Consider the following 15,722-nt stretch of genomic DNA (forward strand, 5'->3'; position numbering starts at 1 on the left):
ATAAGCAAATTGGGATACATCCATGTCAAGGCGAGTAGAATATGCCACCTCAAAATATGTCTCTCTGGCATAAGGGTTATTGGTCTGCTTTAAAAAGAATAGGGCTTCCCTGGTGGCTCAGTGAGTAAGAGTCCACCTGCCGATTCAGGGGACACAGGTTCGAGGCCCGGTCCGGGAAGATCCCACATGCCGCAGAGCAACTAAGCCTGTGCGCCACAACTACTGAGCCTGTGCTCTAGAGCCCGCGAGCCACAACTACTGAGCCCGTGTGCCACAACTACTGAAGCCTGCATGCCTAGAGCCTGTGCTCCGTGACAAGAAAAGCCACCACAATGAGAAGCCCCTGCTCGCCAACACCCAGAGAAAAGACTGCACGCGGCAACGAAGACCCAATGAAGCCAAAAATAAAATAATAAATTTATTTTTAAAAAAATCTCAGAAAACTGAGATTGCCGTTTTATGAAGGGCATTTACAATAGAGAAATCTCCATTTATAAGGGTATGTCCCTCTTTGCACCAAACATAGAAGGATAATTAAATCTTAAGTAACTCTTTTCAATGGGGAAGTCCTGACTTAAATGTGCACACAGCCATACCCTTGTTTACTGTGCTTTGCATGATAACCTTCCATAACTGGCCTTCCCCCCTTCCCCAGCATCTTTTCTGTTTTTAGCTGAAGACGGTATTGAAGGGGATGGTTTGGGGAGTGACTCAGTTTTCCGTGGTATCCCCCCTCTATTCAGAAGGTATACATGTTATTAAACTTCTGCTTTTCTCCTGGTAATCTGTCTTTTATTACAGGGGCGGGGGGGGGGCCTCAACCAAGAACCTAGAAAAGTAGAGGGAAAATTGTTTTTCCTCCCATACACATGCAGTGGAATACTACTCAGCAGAAAGGAATGCACCATCCACCTATGGAAAGACATGGATAAACCTTCAGCGTGTACTGCTAAGTGAAAAATCCAGCCTGAGCAGGCTACACACAGTATGACCCCATTGATGACATCCCGGGAAAGGCAAAGCTACATAGATGATAAGCAGATCATGGGGTGGGGGGTTTGAAGTAGTCCATGTGATACTCTAGGATGGATACCTGTCACTATGCATTTGTCTAAGCCCATAGATGTGTGTAGCCCAAGGGGCCAATCATAATCTACTCAAATTTAGTTATTTAGGGTGTAGGATGTTGCACGACGGAATACGTCATGTGACAGAATCTAACTGTATTAGAAATATATGGAAACAACTCACTGTAGGGGATGGGGTAAAAGCTGCTGACTTAAGTTACCTTTGGAAATGAATGGAATCTGTAGGCTAAAGGCAAAATGGCCCGTATATATACAGTGGGCTTTGTTTTATGAAGTTCTTGACAGGGTGTAGTAGCTAACAATTCTGAAACCTCTGCACATGTAATGTGGAAAGGAGCAATGCATAGATAAATGGCAGATGGTGGGAGCCAGGCTCCTTGCTGTGGGAGTGCGAAGTTACAGGTACGCAAGGGGAGAGCCTCTGCCCTCGTAATCCTGGATCTGGGCTTCCTGGGAGGATGCCGACTGGCCGGGGGGAACACACAGATCTTCACGCCGGGAAGACCCTGCAGACATAGGAACTTCGCACCCCATCTTTCCATCCACACCTGCTGGAAACACTCAGCACTCCGTAATCAGTCAACTGCAGCGTTTAAGACATTCTCACCCCTAAGCAAATAAAGGAGCGTGAGGGTCTTGCTTACCCCTAAGCTGTCCCAGAATCTAGGCCCTGGGTGGAGACAGTTTGGGGATTCCTGGGACACTGAATCCAGGCTCTGGGGGTGGAGCCAAGTTGGGGGCTCCTGGGCCTCTGAATCCAGGCCCTGGGGGTGGAGCCAGGTTGGGGGTTCCTGGGTCTCTGACCAGCAGGTGAGAGGAAGGAGGAAGACCAGTCCTGAGGACAGAGGTGCCCTGAAGTCTGTGAGCCCAGGAGCCCCGATGGGACTCATTCCCAGTGAGGACATGGGCGGGGCCTGCAGTGGTTCTGTGTTCCCCCTGGGCCCTTTGATGAAGCCATGGCAGCACTTGGCCCAGACGTCTCCTGGCGGCGTCTCAAACTCTGACACAGTGGTTTTACAAAGGAACAAGAGAATGGAGCTGAGCCCCTGACGGCCACTCCTTTCTGGCTCTGAGTTGCTTCCAACAAGACCACAGTCACCTGCATTAGTCTGCTGTGACCCATCTGCCCCCACTTTGCCTTTCCTCTCCCTCCCTGCCATGATTCCAGTGACATTTCCAGCCCGGACCCCTCTCCCAGGCCAGAAGCCTCCGTCCAGTCACTGCACACCCATCTCACCTTGGGGGCTTAGCAGGGTTTCAGAGGACTGGGATCCTGCAGCTCCCCACACCCAGGAGCAGCCCCACCTTCCCAGGTTGCTGAGCCCAGGCACCAGGTGTAACCGAGCAGGACCCTGTGGGGCCTTCCCAGGACAGACCCCTCCCCCACACCCTCTGCTGTAGCTCCCCTCTGAAGTACCTGGATAACAGTGCCCGATGCATGCTTCCTCCACCACCAAGTGGAAGAAATTAACTACTTGATGATCAGGAACAGGTAACCCCGGAGCTCCTGGTGCTTAAGAATTTATAACGTTAACCGCCCGTTACCTCACCATCAATCAGAGAATTGTGCACCAGCTGATCACATACCCTGCGACCCCCCTCCTTCACTTGGCCTTGAAAATTGCTTTGCTGAAATCCTTCAGGGAGCTCGGGGTTTTAGAGCACAGGCCACCTGGCCTCCTTGTATCCGCACTTTGACAATTTAGGCTGCACCTTCCTCCACCACCCCCGGTGTCAGTAGACTGGCTCTGCTGCCCTCGGGCGAGCGGACCCACGTTCGGTTCGGTAACACTGGGGCCTCCCAGGCTCCCACTCGCCTTGTGCCCCAGTGACTGTCAGCTCCTCCTCCACAGTCTTGTTGCAGCAAAAACAGAAACGAAGTTTCCCTGCCCTGAGAACAAGGGGACAGCGAAAAGACTAGAGAAGAAACGTAACCTGGCCTGAAAGAGCTCATCACTCCTTGTTTCACTTTGTCATTCATTTGTAGTAACTAGATTTGTACTCTACAAAGCTAACCTCACTCCGACACTATGGAATTTACCTTCGGCACCCATCACCCCTCACTGTGTGTGTTACAGCCCCTGCTTCTCACTCCCTAACCTTATTATGTAACGCACTTAGATTCTATATGCTCCTCATAACAAATCACCCCCTAGTTTTTCATTTCAGAAACAAGGTCACTGGCCAATAAACCAGAGGCAAACGGACGCAATTACCAGTCTGCTGGACCCCAATTACCGGCGACCTGATGCCAGCGATGACTGTTTTGAAATAATGCAAAGGAAAGGAGGAATGCAAGACCTTCACTACTTTGATCCTTATCCTCTACCCTGGACTGCAGAAGCCCCACATATAAAATCTTCCCTGATTCTCAAAGAGGGGTGCCCAGTTCTTGAGGTGCTAGCCAGCTGTGTCTTCCCTGCTGCCTGGCAGAAAAATAAAGCCATCTGTCTCTTCCTCCAAAACCCCTGTCTCCGTATTTCTGTTCGGCCTCGGTGCACAGGGAAACCGATATTTCGACAACAGCCTGTGGCCAGTTCCCACACTAATTCCCCTCTATGCCCACAGCCGTGGCCCAAGCCCGGTCTTGTGCCTGGTTCCTCCATCAGACCTGACAAACCTCCCTGCCCCACGGTGCGTCTCACATCCCACCCCAACGTGGTCTTTCTGAAGCATAAACGAGACTGTGACTCTCTCCCTCCTGTAATCCCCCAAAGTTTCCCCACTTTCGCTAGGGTATCTGCCAAGGCCCTGAGAGTCCCCAGCAGCCCCACTAGGCTGCTGACTCCTGGGTTCCCAGACACTGAGCACCTCAGCAGGCCAGGTGACACGGCAGGAAACCCCAGAACTGCTCACCTCAGGAGGGGGCTGGCACTGCCACTGCCTGATCAAAGAGAGCAGAGAAGGGTTCCCCAGCTGGGACACAAACTCTGCACGAGTGGCCTCTCCTTGAGCCATTAGCTCACCTCGTATGACTTGAGGGAAGGAAGGACCGAGGCACACTTGGTTCCTAAGGAGGATGCTATAGGCTCAGTCATGTCTCCCCAAATCCACATGCTGAATGCCTAACCCCCAGGACCCCAGGATGTGTCTGTATTTGGAGATGGGATTTTTAAAGAGATGATCAAAGTAAAAATGACGTCACTAGGGTGGATCCTAATCCAATAGGATTGATGTCCTACAAGAAGAGATTAGGACACAAATAGGCACAGGGGGAGACCATGTGAGGACCTGGGGAGAAGGTGGCTGTCTAAGCACCAAGGAGCGAGGCCTCAGGAGAAGCCAGTGTGCAGACACCTTGATCTCCGACAGCATCCAGGACTGGGAGATAGGCCTGTTATTCAAGCTGCGCAGTCTGTGGTATTTGTTACGGTGGTCCCGAGCAGACTCCCAGGGCTCAGACTGGACAGACCCCGCTCTCCATCCCCTTGTACGTGAGTTACAGGAGCCCCAGGCACTGAGGAGGGGGTCCCTGAGGAGGCACAAGATAGAAGATGCTAGGCATTAACACGACTGCATTCATGTTAAACGTGCCTGAAGTCCATTCACCTGAGATGGTTTTGTCCTGCATGTACATCGGCACCTTTAGTCTGAACTGCAGACCTTTGGCTTCACCACCTCCACTGCGAGCATTAGCTTCACCTGCTGTGGACCATCTCCTATAGGATTTCCAGAACCACAGAGCATCGAAGCTTCACAGAACCCAGAATCTGTGCGCTAGTGTCTGGGCGACCCTCACAACAGAGCCGCACAGCTGCCCATCAGAACCCATTTCCCTTTTTCCTGTGCACAGCTACCCTGCACATCCCAGCCTTCCCACCCCTTACAGCTGGGGCACAGTGTCTCGTGTTACCAAGGGGAAGGGGTGGAGGTGGTGAGGGCCTTGGCCAGCCTGCATCCTAGGACGGAGGGCACGATGTCCCTGTGGTCACCCCACCCCGCTGGTTGAAACACTCACCTGGAAGCAGGGAGGAGAAACAAAGTGGGGGCAGAGCCTGGGAACTGACACCCACCTGCCCTGGACTCTCACAGGAAGGGGACAGAGACATCTTGAGCTTCAGCCCAGTCTTGGGAGACACTATGTTCCAGCAACAAACTTGGCCTTAAACGCTAAGTTGCTTTACAAACCCCTCCCCAGCTGTCACAGAAAGTCAGGCTTCATCTCATCACACGTTTCTCAAACACCAGCTCACGCTGAGACCACCTCTCAGGTGATGGTGTTTCAGAGCAGCCCCTTTAAAAGATCCCTGGATTTCAGCTCTCCCAGCCCTGCCTTCAGTTTAAACGAGAAGTTTCCTTGACAACCTTGACAAACCTGCTCAGTTTCCTTAACAACCAAGCTTCGCAATCTCCCAAACTCTTCTCCTTCAAACATTCCTATTCTAAGCTTGATGAGCCTAAAGTGACAGTGCTGTCATCACGTGCCACAGGGTGACTCCTCCAAGCCCGTAGTTACTGGTTACATGATGCTACTGATGATGACATCCCAGAAGAGCCAGCTTTGCAATATCACCATTTCTGGACTCGGCACTGGGTCCCTTTCCACGGACAGAGTGGAGTGGCTGTTTCCACGGGCCCCGTGGTGGAAGAGCTCACCTAATGCAGCCAGGACTTCATCCTTTCCAGGTGATTCCAGGGTCCTCATTCTCCCCAGACCCCCACCCACATGGCTGCTGGCTGCTATCTATACGGGACCTTGGTAATCTCCTAAAATTAGGGTTATTTTATACACAGGTAATGGGTTGAATGCTGGTCCCAAAATATGTTCCCCCCAGAACACAGGAACCGGACCATATCTGGGAAAAGCGTCTTTGTATATGTAGTTAAGGGTCTCAAGGTGAGGCCATCTGGGGTTAGCGTGGCCCCCAATCCAATTGAGAGAGTCCTTATGAGACAAAAGAGGAGAAACACAAACATAGAGGAGAAGCCACGTGAAGGCAGAGACAGGAGGGCTGCAGCCGCAAGCCTGGGGATGCCTGGAGCCCCCCAAAGCTGGAAAAGGCAGGAAGAGCCCTATCCTGGAGCCTCTGGAGGGACGTCCATCCTGGAACACCTTGATCTCAGATGTCTGGTCTCCAGGACTAGGGGAGGATGAATTCCTGTTGTTTTAAACCACCCAGCTTGTGGTCATTTGTTACAGAAGCCACAGAACAGTCACACGGACCCTGCTCTGTGGGACCCTGGAAGTGCGGGTCTCATTAAAGACCAACAGAGGCTGGGTTACAGAACCCTTAGAGTCAGCACTGGGCCCCAGAAATTCTAAAGCAGTGGCTGGACACCAGAACGTTGAGGGGTCAGTCGGAAGCCAATCCCTAAGGGTGCCGGCTGCACACGGCCTCCCCAGGTTTTTATGCCTGCCTGTACAAGTTGGGGATAAGTATTTCCATCCTGATTCGGGACCTCTGATATCACCGTTCACGCTGCCAATTAAGAACCCACTAGTTACACAGAGGAAAACCCTATCAGGAAAACCCTTGCTCCAGTGGTAAACAATTCTGAAGTTGGTCAGAGGTGGGGAATCATCTCTCATGCAGCCAGCAGCCCCCCCGCAAGGAACGTCCTCATTGCAAAGCTGGGGGACCATGTCAAGGCGTCCCTGAGTAAACATGAGCTGACCCCCAGGCCAGCTGCTGCTGAACTGTTCCCACCCTTCCCAGCTAAAACACCTGAATGTGTGCAAGGACTTGAAAGCCTAGAGGAAGGGCCATGGAGCCACACCAGCACGGAGGCCGACTTGGGGCCTGCAGGCCAGCCAGCATGGTCCTGGCCCCGGGCGCTCTTCTGGAAGCTTTCCATCTCCCTGCCCAATGTACCCCTCCTGTCCCGGCCCCCACCGCTTTTCTCCGTCCTCACCTCTGCCCAGGGAGAAATTCCAGCGGCAGGTATGGGTGACACATCCTCTTCTTTAGCAGGTGGCAGCGCGGCAACTCCTGCAGAAAGTCCACCAGAGCCCCACTCGCACCGGGCCACGCACAGAGCCGTGGGCCCTACTCCCTCCCACCAGCCCAGCCCCGAGACTGCCGATGGGGCAGAGAATATGGCGTCAGGCACAGCTGCAGGGGCTCTTGCTGCCTGGAGCGGTGTTTATATTGACCTCAGCCCAGGCACACCTGGGGAGGACTGGCCGGCCGGGTCAGACTGCCCAGGTCAGCCACTCCTCGCCCCTCAGGGGCTCACAGTTGCATAAAATGGACCTTGCTGCACCGGTCAGTTCCAAGGAACACGTGTAGGTCCTGAGGGTCAGGATAGACAAGGGGCTGCAGCCCTGGCTTGTTTTCTAACCATTTTATCTGGCCCATGAGTGGGAGACAACTTCAAGAAGACCCTCTCCTAATAAGAGGAACCCAGGAGTCAGGGAGAGGAGGGGTGGTGGGTGGAGACAGAGACCTGGTGCCCCGGCTGCAGTGGAAGTCTCTGGAAGACCAGGCGGAGGGAGGCCACACAGAGTGAAGCCCAGGGTCACAGACCTGTCGGAGCTGCTGTTTGTTAGTTCAAGTCCTGCTCTGAGGTGCTCTGTGTCAGCTCTGAGGGACAGGTGAGATGGGGGTGCTCTGCAATGAGGGCTATGCGCACGGTTCCTGTGTGCCCAGCCCTGCCGTGGTACCTGCACAAGGGTGTTCCGTATCCAAGGAGGGGCCTGACCACGAGAGCCCCGTGGGCTGCTGGGTAGCTGCACAGGTGAGCTCCATATCCTGGGAGGGGCCTGACCACGAGAGCCCCGTGGGCTGCTGGGTACCTGCCCAGGTGAGCTGTATATCCTGCGAGGGGCCTGACCACGAGAGCCCCGTGGGCTACTGGGGAACTGGTAAAGATGTCGGGACAGTCAGTGAAGCCACTGAGGATATGCATCCAATAGTTCCTAATTCCTACACCCTGCTGGTCATTGTACCATCCCCCAGGACATAGTATTCTGTATGAGACGTACATGATGCTTTCTTCTGTATTCCATTAGTCCCAGAGGTCACAGAAATTTTGGCTTGTGACTGGCAGGACTCAACATACAAGGAAGACAGTACTGCTGGGCCGTCCTCCCCCAAGGGTTCAAAACTTCCCGCACCACCTTTGGGGAAACTTAACTAAAACCTCAAAGATCTACCTCTGGAGAAGGGAACCCTCCTTCAATATGCAGACGACATTCTGATCCCCAGCCCTACTAAGGAGGCCTCTGAACTACCTAGCCAATAAAGGATAGAAGGGGTCCAAGACAAAGGCTCAAATATCACAGACTAAGGTGACCTGCCTGGGCTTCATTCTCACAGAAGGTCAGAGAAGCCCATCCCAGGAAAGGGAAGAAGTCATTTGCAGCCTTACCCCTTCTAAACCTAGAAGACAGCTTAAGGGTTCCTAGGGAGGTCGGGGTTTGCTGCATCTGGATCCCTAACTACAGTCTAATACCTGGGCCTCTATAGGAAACATTGAAAGGAAAAGATGATGATCTGTTCGAATAGAATCCAGAAGCGGTCTTTCAAGAATGGAAAGAGCAGTTAATTCAGACCCTTGCCCTGGACCTCCCTAATTTAGCTAAACCCTTTGACCTTTACATTCTGGGTAGAAAGTGAATCGCCCTTGGAGTATTAGTGCAAAAACTGGGACCTCTTGAAATGGAACAATGCAAGAATGCCCTCCAGGTAGGAGAAAGTACGGTCACCAAGGGCTTGGCCCGCCGCCCCATCCAGCCAAGATACTGGGGGTATCTAAAAACCTGGAATCCGCAGCCCGCAAGGCCAACTCCCTCCTAAGGGGAAAGGACCGCACACGGTGATCCTAACCACCCACCATGCCCTGAAGTTGCAGGCATCGCTCCGTGGGCACACTGACCTCGAGTGAGGAAGCCCTCCAACTCCAACCTCCAGAGGGACAACTGGGGGCAACGGGTCCCCATGATGACCCGTGTGACCATCACTTGACGTGGATCTTCTCTCAGAAAACAACAAGAGCGTGCCCCAAAAGAGCAGACTACTGCTTGCAGGACTTACTGCACCCAGAGCGGAGCTCATAAGCTTGGCGGGGGAACCCTAAATAACGCTGTCACCATAGAAACGCCTACAGACACCGCGGTGACGGCGGCGGCCGATGAGACCGGCTGCACTCCTGGCTACTTGAAAAGGCCGTTGACTCAGTGGCCGTCATGGGTCTGGATCACCACCGGCCCTGGACTGTGTGGGAGTTGAGCAGGAAGGGTTCTGACACCTGGTGCTGTTTGTACGTTAATTCAGGGGCCTAATTGAAGAAAGCGCAGACTACTGGTCAGAGCATCTAGGCTGGCAGAAACCGTCTGCCTAAGGTGGCCGAACAAATGTGGGCGGGGTAAAACCGGCCCCCCCAGCGTCTCTGCGCATCTCTTTCCTGCACCCTTAAAGGTCATTAGAATCTATAACACTTCAAATGCTGGGGCTCAGGCGGACGAGCAGTGAGGGAAGAGCCCTGGGGACAGTCAACCTCACCTGGAGGCTGCTGGGGAGAAGTTCTGCCCCTCCCCCCGGGTATGAGGCCTCCCGACTCAGCACGAAGCAGTTACAGAAGCGGGGTCTGCACCCTCAGCGCCCCAACAATGAGGAATGGGACAAAAGGCAGAGGAGGGGTTTGTCACCGGCAGAGCCCATGAAAAAATCCTGGGAGATAAAAATAGAATCCGGGCAATAAAGTAAAGTCTAACGTTGATTCCTTTGTGCTTTGTCTAATTTCACTTGCTCCTAGGTTTCCACATGCAGAGGTCCCACACCCGGCACTTCAGAACCTATTTCCTGGTGCAAAATGGCTGGGCCGACACCTCAGATCGCGGGGCCCCATGCAGACTCCGCGACATGGAGCCTGAGCTCCAGCCAACCCGGCCCTCGAGACTCCGCCCCTTCTGTCCCGCTGACGCTGCCGGGATCCCCACACAGCAGCCCCGCCCACAGCCCTCGGGGGAGCGCACGCTCTCACCTCTCCCCGTTCTCTGATCAGAATCTAAAGTTTCCTTTGCTTCTGAACCAAACTCAGTCTCGTTCTCTTGGCTCCAATGACACGGGGCAGGGGACCCTTGTTGGGGCCCACTCTGCAGGATCAGTGACAGAAATTGAGAACATTGTAACTTCAATGAACAGATGTGTGAGCCAAACTGTAATTAACCTAGAGCCGTGTATAAGGCTCGGGTAAAATAAGATGTTTCCAACACTTCCATTTGATATTTCCATCACTTTAGTATAGGCAAGTTCAGTGAAGGGGATTGTCTTATTTGTCAGGTCAACACTGGAGAAATGAAGTGATTTCTTTCCAAGGATGTACATCGAATAATCTTGACTGAAGCTTCAATATAGTTTTGAATGCTTTTCCATTGAAAATGATACCTCTCTTTCAGCTCCCCCATTTCTGAGAAGCATAAAATCTTATAATTTATTATTACCAAAGGGGAAAGGTGCAGGGAGGGATAAATGAACAGTTTGGGATTAACACGTACACACTGCTATGTATAAATAGATCATCAACACAGAACTACTGTACAGCACAGGGAACTACACTCAATATTTTGTAATAACCTAGAAGCGGAAATAATCTGAAAACGAATAGATATTTTTATTGACATCATCTATCAATGACAGATACAATGTACCCTAAGGGAGGCCGATGGTCAGCGCTTCTGACCCTGAAGACTTTAATCATCTTAAGTTCGGACTCTGCCTACTGCCCAAGGCCCTTAATGAACATACGTGTAGCCATAGCGTAAAATTCCCCAGTTTAGGGTTCAGGGAGACACTGATTTGGAAACATCCCTGGTGTTCTCTTACCATGCACGGGACCCTTCCTACAGCTAAAACATGACTCTGACACCCAGAAGGTGGTACACCATTTGATCGGGAAGAGTTTGGAAAAGGCATCTCATCTCCTCATCTCCAGGGAGTCGGGTTCACCCCTCCAGCGTCTTTCCTAACAATCTCCCCACTTGGGGATGTCAGCACCTTCAACCTCCTGTTGCGCACAGTTTGGAATTTGTCCAGAGGATGAAGCGGAAGGATGAGAAACAATGAGAGAAAAGTCCTAGGTGTTCGGACAGGCACATGTCACTCTCATTTCCAATCAGGAAGACGCAATGACCAAAGGCTAAGATTGCCCATGGAAAAAGAATACGGTTTGAGGAAATCCCACTATTTTGTGGCCAGTTCCAAAAAACACAAGTTGAAAAATGGAACTCAGGATCACTAAAATTCACGAAACTGCAGAGTTGAAAATATCTATCATTGAAAAATGTCTTGAGGGAAGTCACCGAAAAGGAATTGTAAACAAGGGAGAATGGCAGGAAAGGGATTTGAAGAGGTAAAAAGGACTCATCATGAAAGCACAAAAAAGGGGCTGAACATCGCCAACGGTGCAGTTAGCCAAAAAGGGCGTATGCTTTTTTCCTGAATATATTCAAGAAAAGGGCATACACCCTTTTTAGCCAACCAAACAGGTGGGCATTGCAAATCAATACTACAAAAAGTATCACACTTCGCATCAGTCAGAAGAGCCATCCTCATAAAGTGTAAACACCAGAAATGCAGGACAGGGCGAGGAGTGAAGGGAGCCCTGTGAGGCTGATAGTGGAAATGTAAATTGCCAACGGGCACACTGAAGAAGTGTACTGTGTTTACTAAAACATCTAAACAGATGAGCTACAGAGCATAGGGCACTTGCACTCATGGGCGAATATCTTGGGAAAAACAAAAATCGTCAGGATACAGGCACCCCAACGTTTACCGCCTCTCTGTTTAAAAGAGCCTCGACTTGGATAAAACCGAAATATACCTGGAAGGAAAAAATGGATAAAAGAGATGTGGTACATATGTAGAGTGGAATATAACTCAGCCAGGAAATCAATGAAATAAGGCCAGTTGCATCAACTCAGGAGGAGTTATGTAAGATCATTCTAGGTAACATAAGTCAGAAAGAAAAAGACACATATTGTAAGATATAACTTAAAGGTAGAATCAACAATGGCTACACATGAAACAAATTACAAAACAGAAACATAGTCAAATATGTAGAAAACACACATAAGGCTGCCAAAGGGGAAAGGTGGGGAGGGGTGAGGCATTATCCAGGAGGTTGAAATTAGCAAAGATACCGTTCCAAATACCAAATTGATAATAGACGAGGCCTACACAGAACCTCAAAGAACTGCACTCAGCACACTCAAGTCACCAGAAAAAATTCTATACGACTGTTAAGAATCTGAAAAAGAATTTATTGATGTCTGTTTCTACGTGAATCAAGTGGATGTAGAACAGCAACAAACAGCGTTGAAAATCAGCTGTAACCAATATAACAATAGTAGAAAAAGACAGTGACAGACATAAAAACCCTTATAACTTTTGCTCAGGGGCTATGATGCAACATGGATTGAACACACCTAGACACACAGCAGGATGAGACATAAGGTTGGACACTCTTGGGACTGAGAGGATTGGTGAGGTTGAGTGAGCAAATGCAGACCCTTTAAAGTAATACTGTGTGCTACCCATTCCATGGGTCCCAACTCTCCAGGTGCAACGCAACCTTCCTACAGCTAAAAGCTGCATGGGAAGCCCAGAGGATGATACACCGTGTGATCATGAAAGGTTTCGACAGCGCACCTCATTTTTCATCTCCTGGTGCTCGGGTTCACCATTCCAGCCGCTTTACTAACAATCTCCCCACTTGGAGAATCGGCACCTTTAACCTCCTGTTTCGAACAGTTTGCAATATGTGCCGAGGATGAACGGGAAAAGGGGGAACCAATGAGAGACTCGCTGGAGGTGTTTGGTCGGGCACATGTTACTCTCATTTCCCATCACGAAGAAGAATTCACCAAAGGCTCAGCCTGACGCCCCGAAACCAGGATAGGGCCTGAGGCGATGCTGTGGTTTTCTGGGCCAGCTCACAAAAAGGGCAGTTGAAACATGGAGCTCAGGGGCACTGCAACTCACAAACCTGCACAGTGATAAATGACAACTACCATCCAAAAATACATTGAGTTAAGGCAACGAAGAGGATTTGAAAGCAAGGCAGAATTGCAGGAAACAGATTTCAAGAGGTAGATTGGAGTTTCCTTGAAAGCACATGAAAAGCGGCAGAACTTGGACAATGATGCAGTTGGCCAAAAAGGGAGTATGTGTTCCTTCCTGAATATATTCAGGTAAAAAAGCATACACACGTTTTGGCCAACCAAGCAAGCTGGGAGAGCAAATCAGCACTACAAAGAAGTCTCACTTCCCCCCGGTCAAAACGGCCATCTGAAAAAAGTGTAAAAAACCACAAATGCAGGACAGGCCATGGAGAACAGGAAACCTTGTTATGCTGACGGGCGGGATGAAAATTGCCGCAGACACTCTACAAAAGTGTATGGTGTTTCCTAAAACATCTAAACAACAGAGCTACAGAGCATAGGGCACTTCCACTCATGGGCGTATATCTTGGGAAGACTAAAAATCAACAAGACACAGGCACCCCAAAGCTTAGGGCTGCTCTGTTTACAAGAACCTCGACTTCGGTACCCGTTCCATATCCCAGGAAAGAGAAAAATGGATACAGAAGTTGTGAAACTTATGTACAATGGAATATCACTCAGCCATGAAATCAATGTCATAAGGCTAGTAGCAGCATAATGAGTGGATTTAGGTACGATAATTCAAAGTGAAAAAGTTCACACAGAAAAAGAAATTTATCAAAACATATCACTTATAGAGGGAATGTAAACATGGCTACAAAGAACTGAATTAAAACAGAACAGAGTCACGCTTTTAGAAAACACACTTATGCCTGCTTCAGGGGAAAGGTGAGGGGGGGTTTTCATAAAACAAGAGTTTGAAATTAGCACAGATACCGTTCCAAAAACCAAATATGTAATAGACAAGACCTACTCCTTGCTCAATGAACTGGACTCAACAGCTCCTATTCATCGCAGAAGAAAAATTCCAGCCCTTGTTTCTCAGGAGCTCTGCGAGGTAAACTTAACTCACCTGGCACAAGGCAGCCATCCCGGGTTTCACATCAACATGATCTCAGGCACAAACCTCCTGGCTTTTCCACTGTGTCTTTAAGTTACTTGTTGAAACAACTGCACAAATATGACAAAGATATAAAATCAGGCATCTTCTGCCCCAGTGCCTGCTCATAAATGATTTTCTGCCACTTTAAAGTGATAGAAAGATAGAACATTTCAACATTCTGCTGCCCTTATTATTTGTCATTTTTCTTGATATTTCTATTGAATACTCTTTCAATATTTTAACAATGGAACATTTATTTACCTTGTTCCAGACCCAGCCTGTAGTGGTAAAGGTTTTGTTGTTATATTTCTATTATGTTTCCTTTAAAAATCATTATGCTATTTAACTGGATTAAGTCAATTCTACAGGCATTTATCTTATGATATTGATGAAATTAATACATAGAGGGCAGTAGTACAAGTTGATTGTACTCCAGAGCCTCTATTAGCACAGTTAAGTAAGTATAACTATTATCTATATGTAAACCAAAGTACATGCCAAGTGAGACTCTCCGACGCTTCTTCACTGTCTGCCCCTCAAGCCTGTGAGAAATGGAATATTTCTTGCCACCTCAGTAAACAAAAGATGCCACAGTCATCCTCTCCAATGTGAGCGGGCAGGCTGAGGAACTCAGGATATGCAAATACAGGATGCAGGCCCCAGAGAGCTGAGGTGCATATCAAAGGAAGGAATTCGTGAGCCTGACTCCAGCATCTTCGCATAAGGAAAGCCCTGCATTCCTGTAGAACCTGGGAGAGCAGGTTCTCCTTAGCTGACAATCACCTTTTCACGTCCCCCATCACCTCCGCCAGCCCCCTGCACTGTCCCCTCCCCCCCCCCGGGTGCTTTAGCTCAGGGAGGAAGGGGCGCACAGGGCCTCGGCTGAACAAGAGGCCTGGGAGCCTCGGGAGGAACTTTCGGCCGCTTTCCCCGCCGTCGGGAGGAGGGTCGCTGACGCTGCGGCCGGACCCTGCGCCTCCCTCGCCCCGTGTCCCCTCAGGACGTTCAGCCGCCCTCTCCCCACGCCCCCCGGGCCCCGCGAGCCAGGCCGAGGGCAGGGACGAGAGGAGGGGCCGAAGTTCCCCGGGACCAGACCCCGAGGCCGCTCGTTCTGCACAGCAGCGGCGGGTGGCCGCGAAACCCTTCCCCTCAGAAGCTGCTCTTGCGCGGCCGCCCGGGCACCAGACCCACTTACCCGGCCCGCCGTCCCCACGACTGTCGCGGCTTCGGCCGCCGGGGCCCCTCCGCAGCCGGCAGCGTCAGTGAGGCCGCCCTCCCCTGGGGCTCCAGGGCAGCTCCGTGACGGCGGACTGAAGAGACCCCGAGCCGGGAACTCCAGCTCTGAGGAAACGCGGGCTCCGTTCTGGACGCAGTGGGTGGGGCCGTTCTGCCCCGAGGCCTCCTGGGAGGGGGCGGGGCGCCGGGGGAGGAGCCGCCAGGAGCTCAGGGCCCCGTCGGGGGGCCTGGAGGGGCGGCCCGGCCTGAGGGCCCCGCCCACTGTGGCCGCAGCACAGGCCTTTTTCCTGCAATCCTACACAAAAAGTCAGAAAGATACACACGGTCTACAGTGAATGTTCACAAACGGTGGTTGCTGCTGTGCTTACTATCCTATTAAACGTGGGAAATCCATAACACACTTGAAGTTAGA

The 15,722-nt window shown here is 50.9% G+C and overlaps 1 long non-coding RNA gene across 1 annotated transcript in view; it reads right to left on the bottom strand.

Annotated features, from left to right (window-relative positions):
* Window positions 1-15,432, bottom strand: part of LOC136794197 (uncharacterized) — a 60,358-nt gene extending 44,926 nt beyond the window's left edge. Inside the window, exons 1-2 of the long non-coding RNA XR_010840585.1 lie at window positions 15,270-15,432; window positions 14,045-14,142 (exon numbers count right to left, since the gene is read on the bottom strand). This is a non-coding gene — a long non-coding RNA (uncharacterized lncRNA). The remainder of the gene's footprint in view (window positions 1-14,044; window positions 14,143-15,269) is intronic.
* Between the last annotated feature and the right edge of the window lie 290 nt (window positions 15,433-15,722).

This window comes from Kogia breviceps, chromosome 4 (genome assembly GCF_026419965.1).
Source record: "Kogia breviceps isolate mKogBre1 chromosome 4, mKogBre1 haplotype 1, whole genome shotgun sequence".
Classification (NCBI taxonomy): Eukaryota; Metazoa; Chordata; class Mammalia; order Artiodactyla; family Physeteridae; genus Kogia; species Kogia breviceps.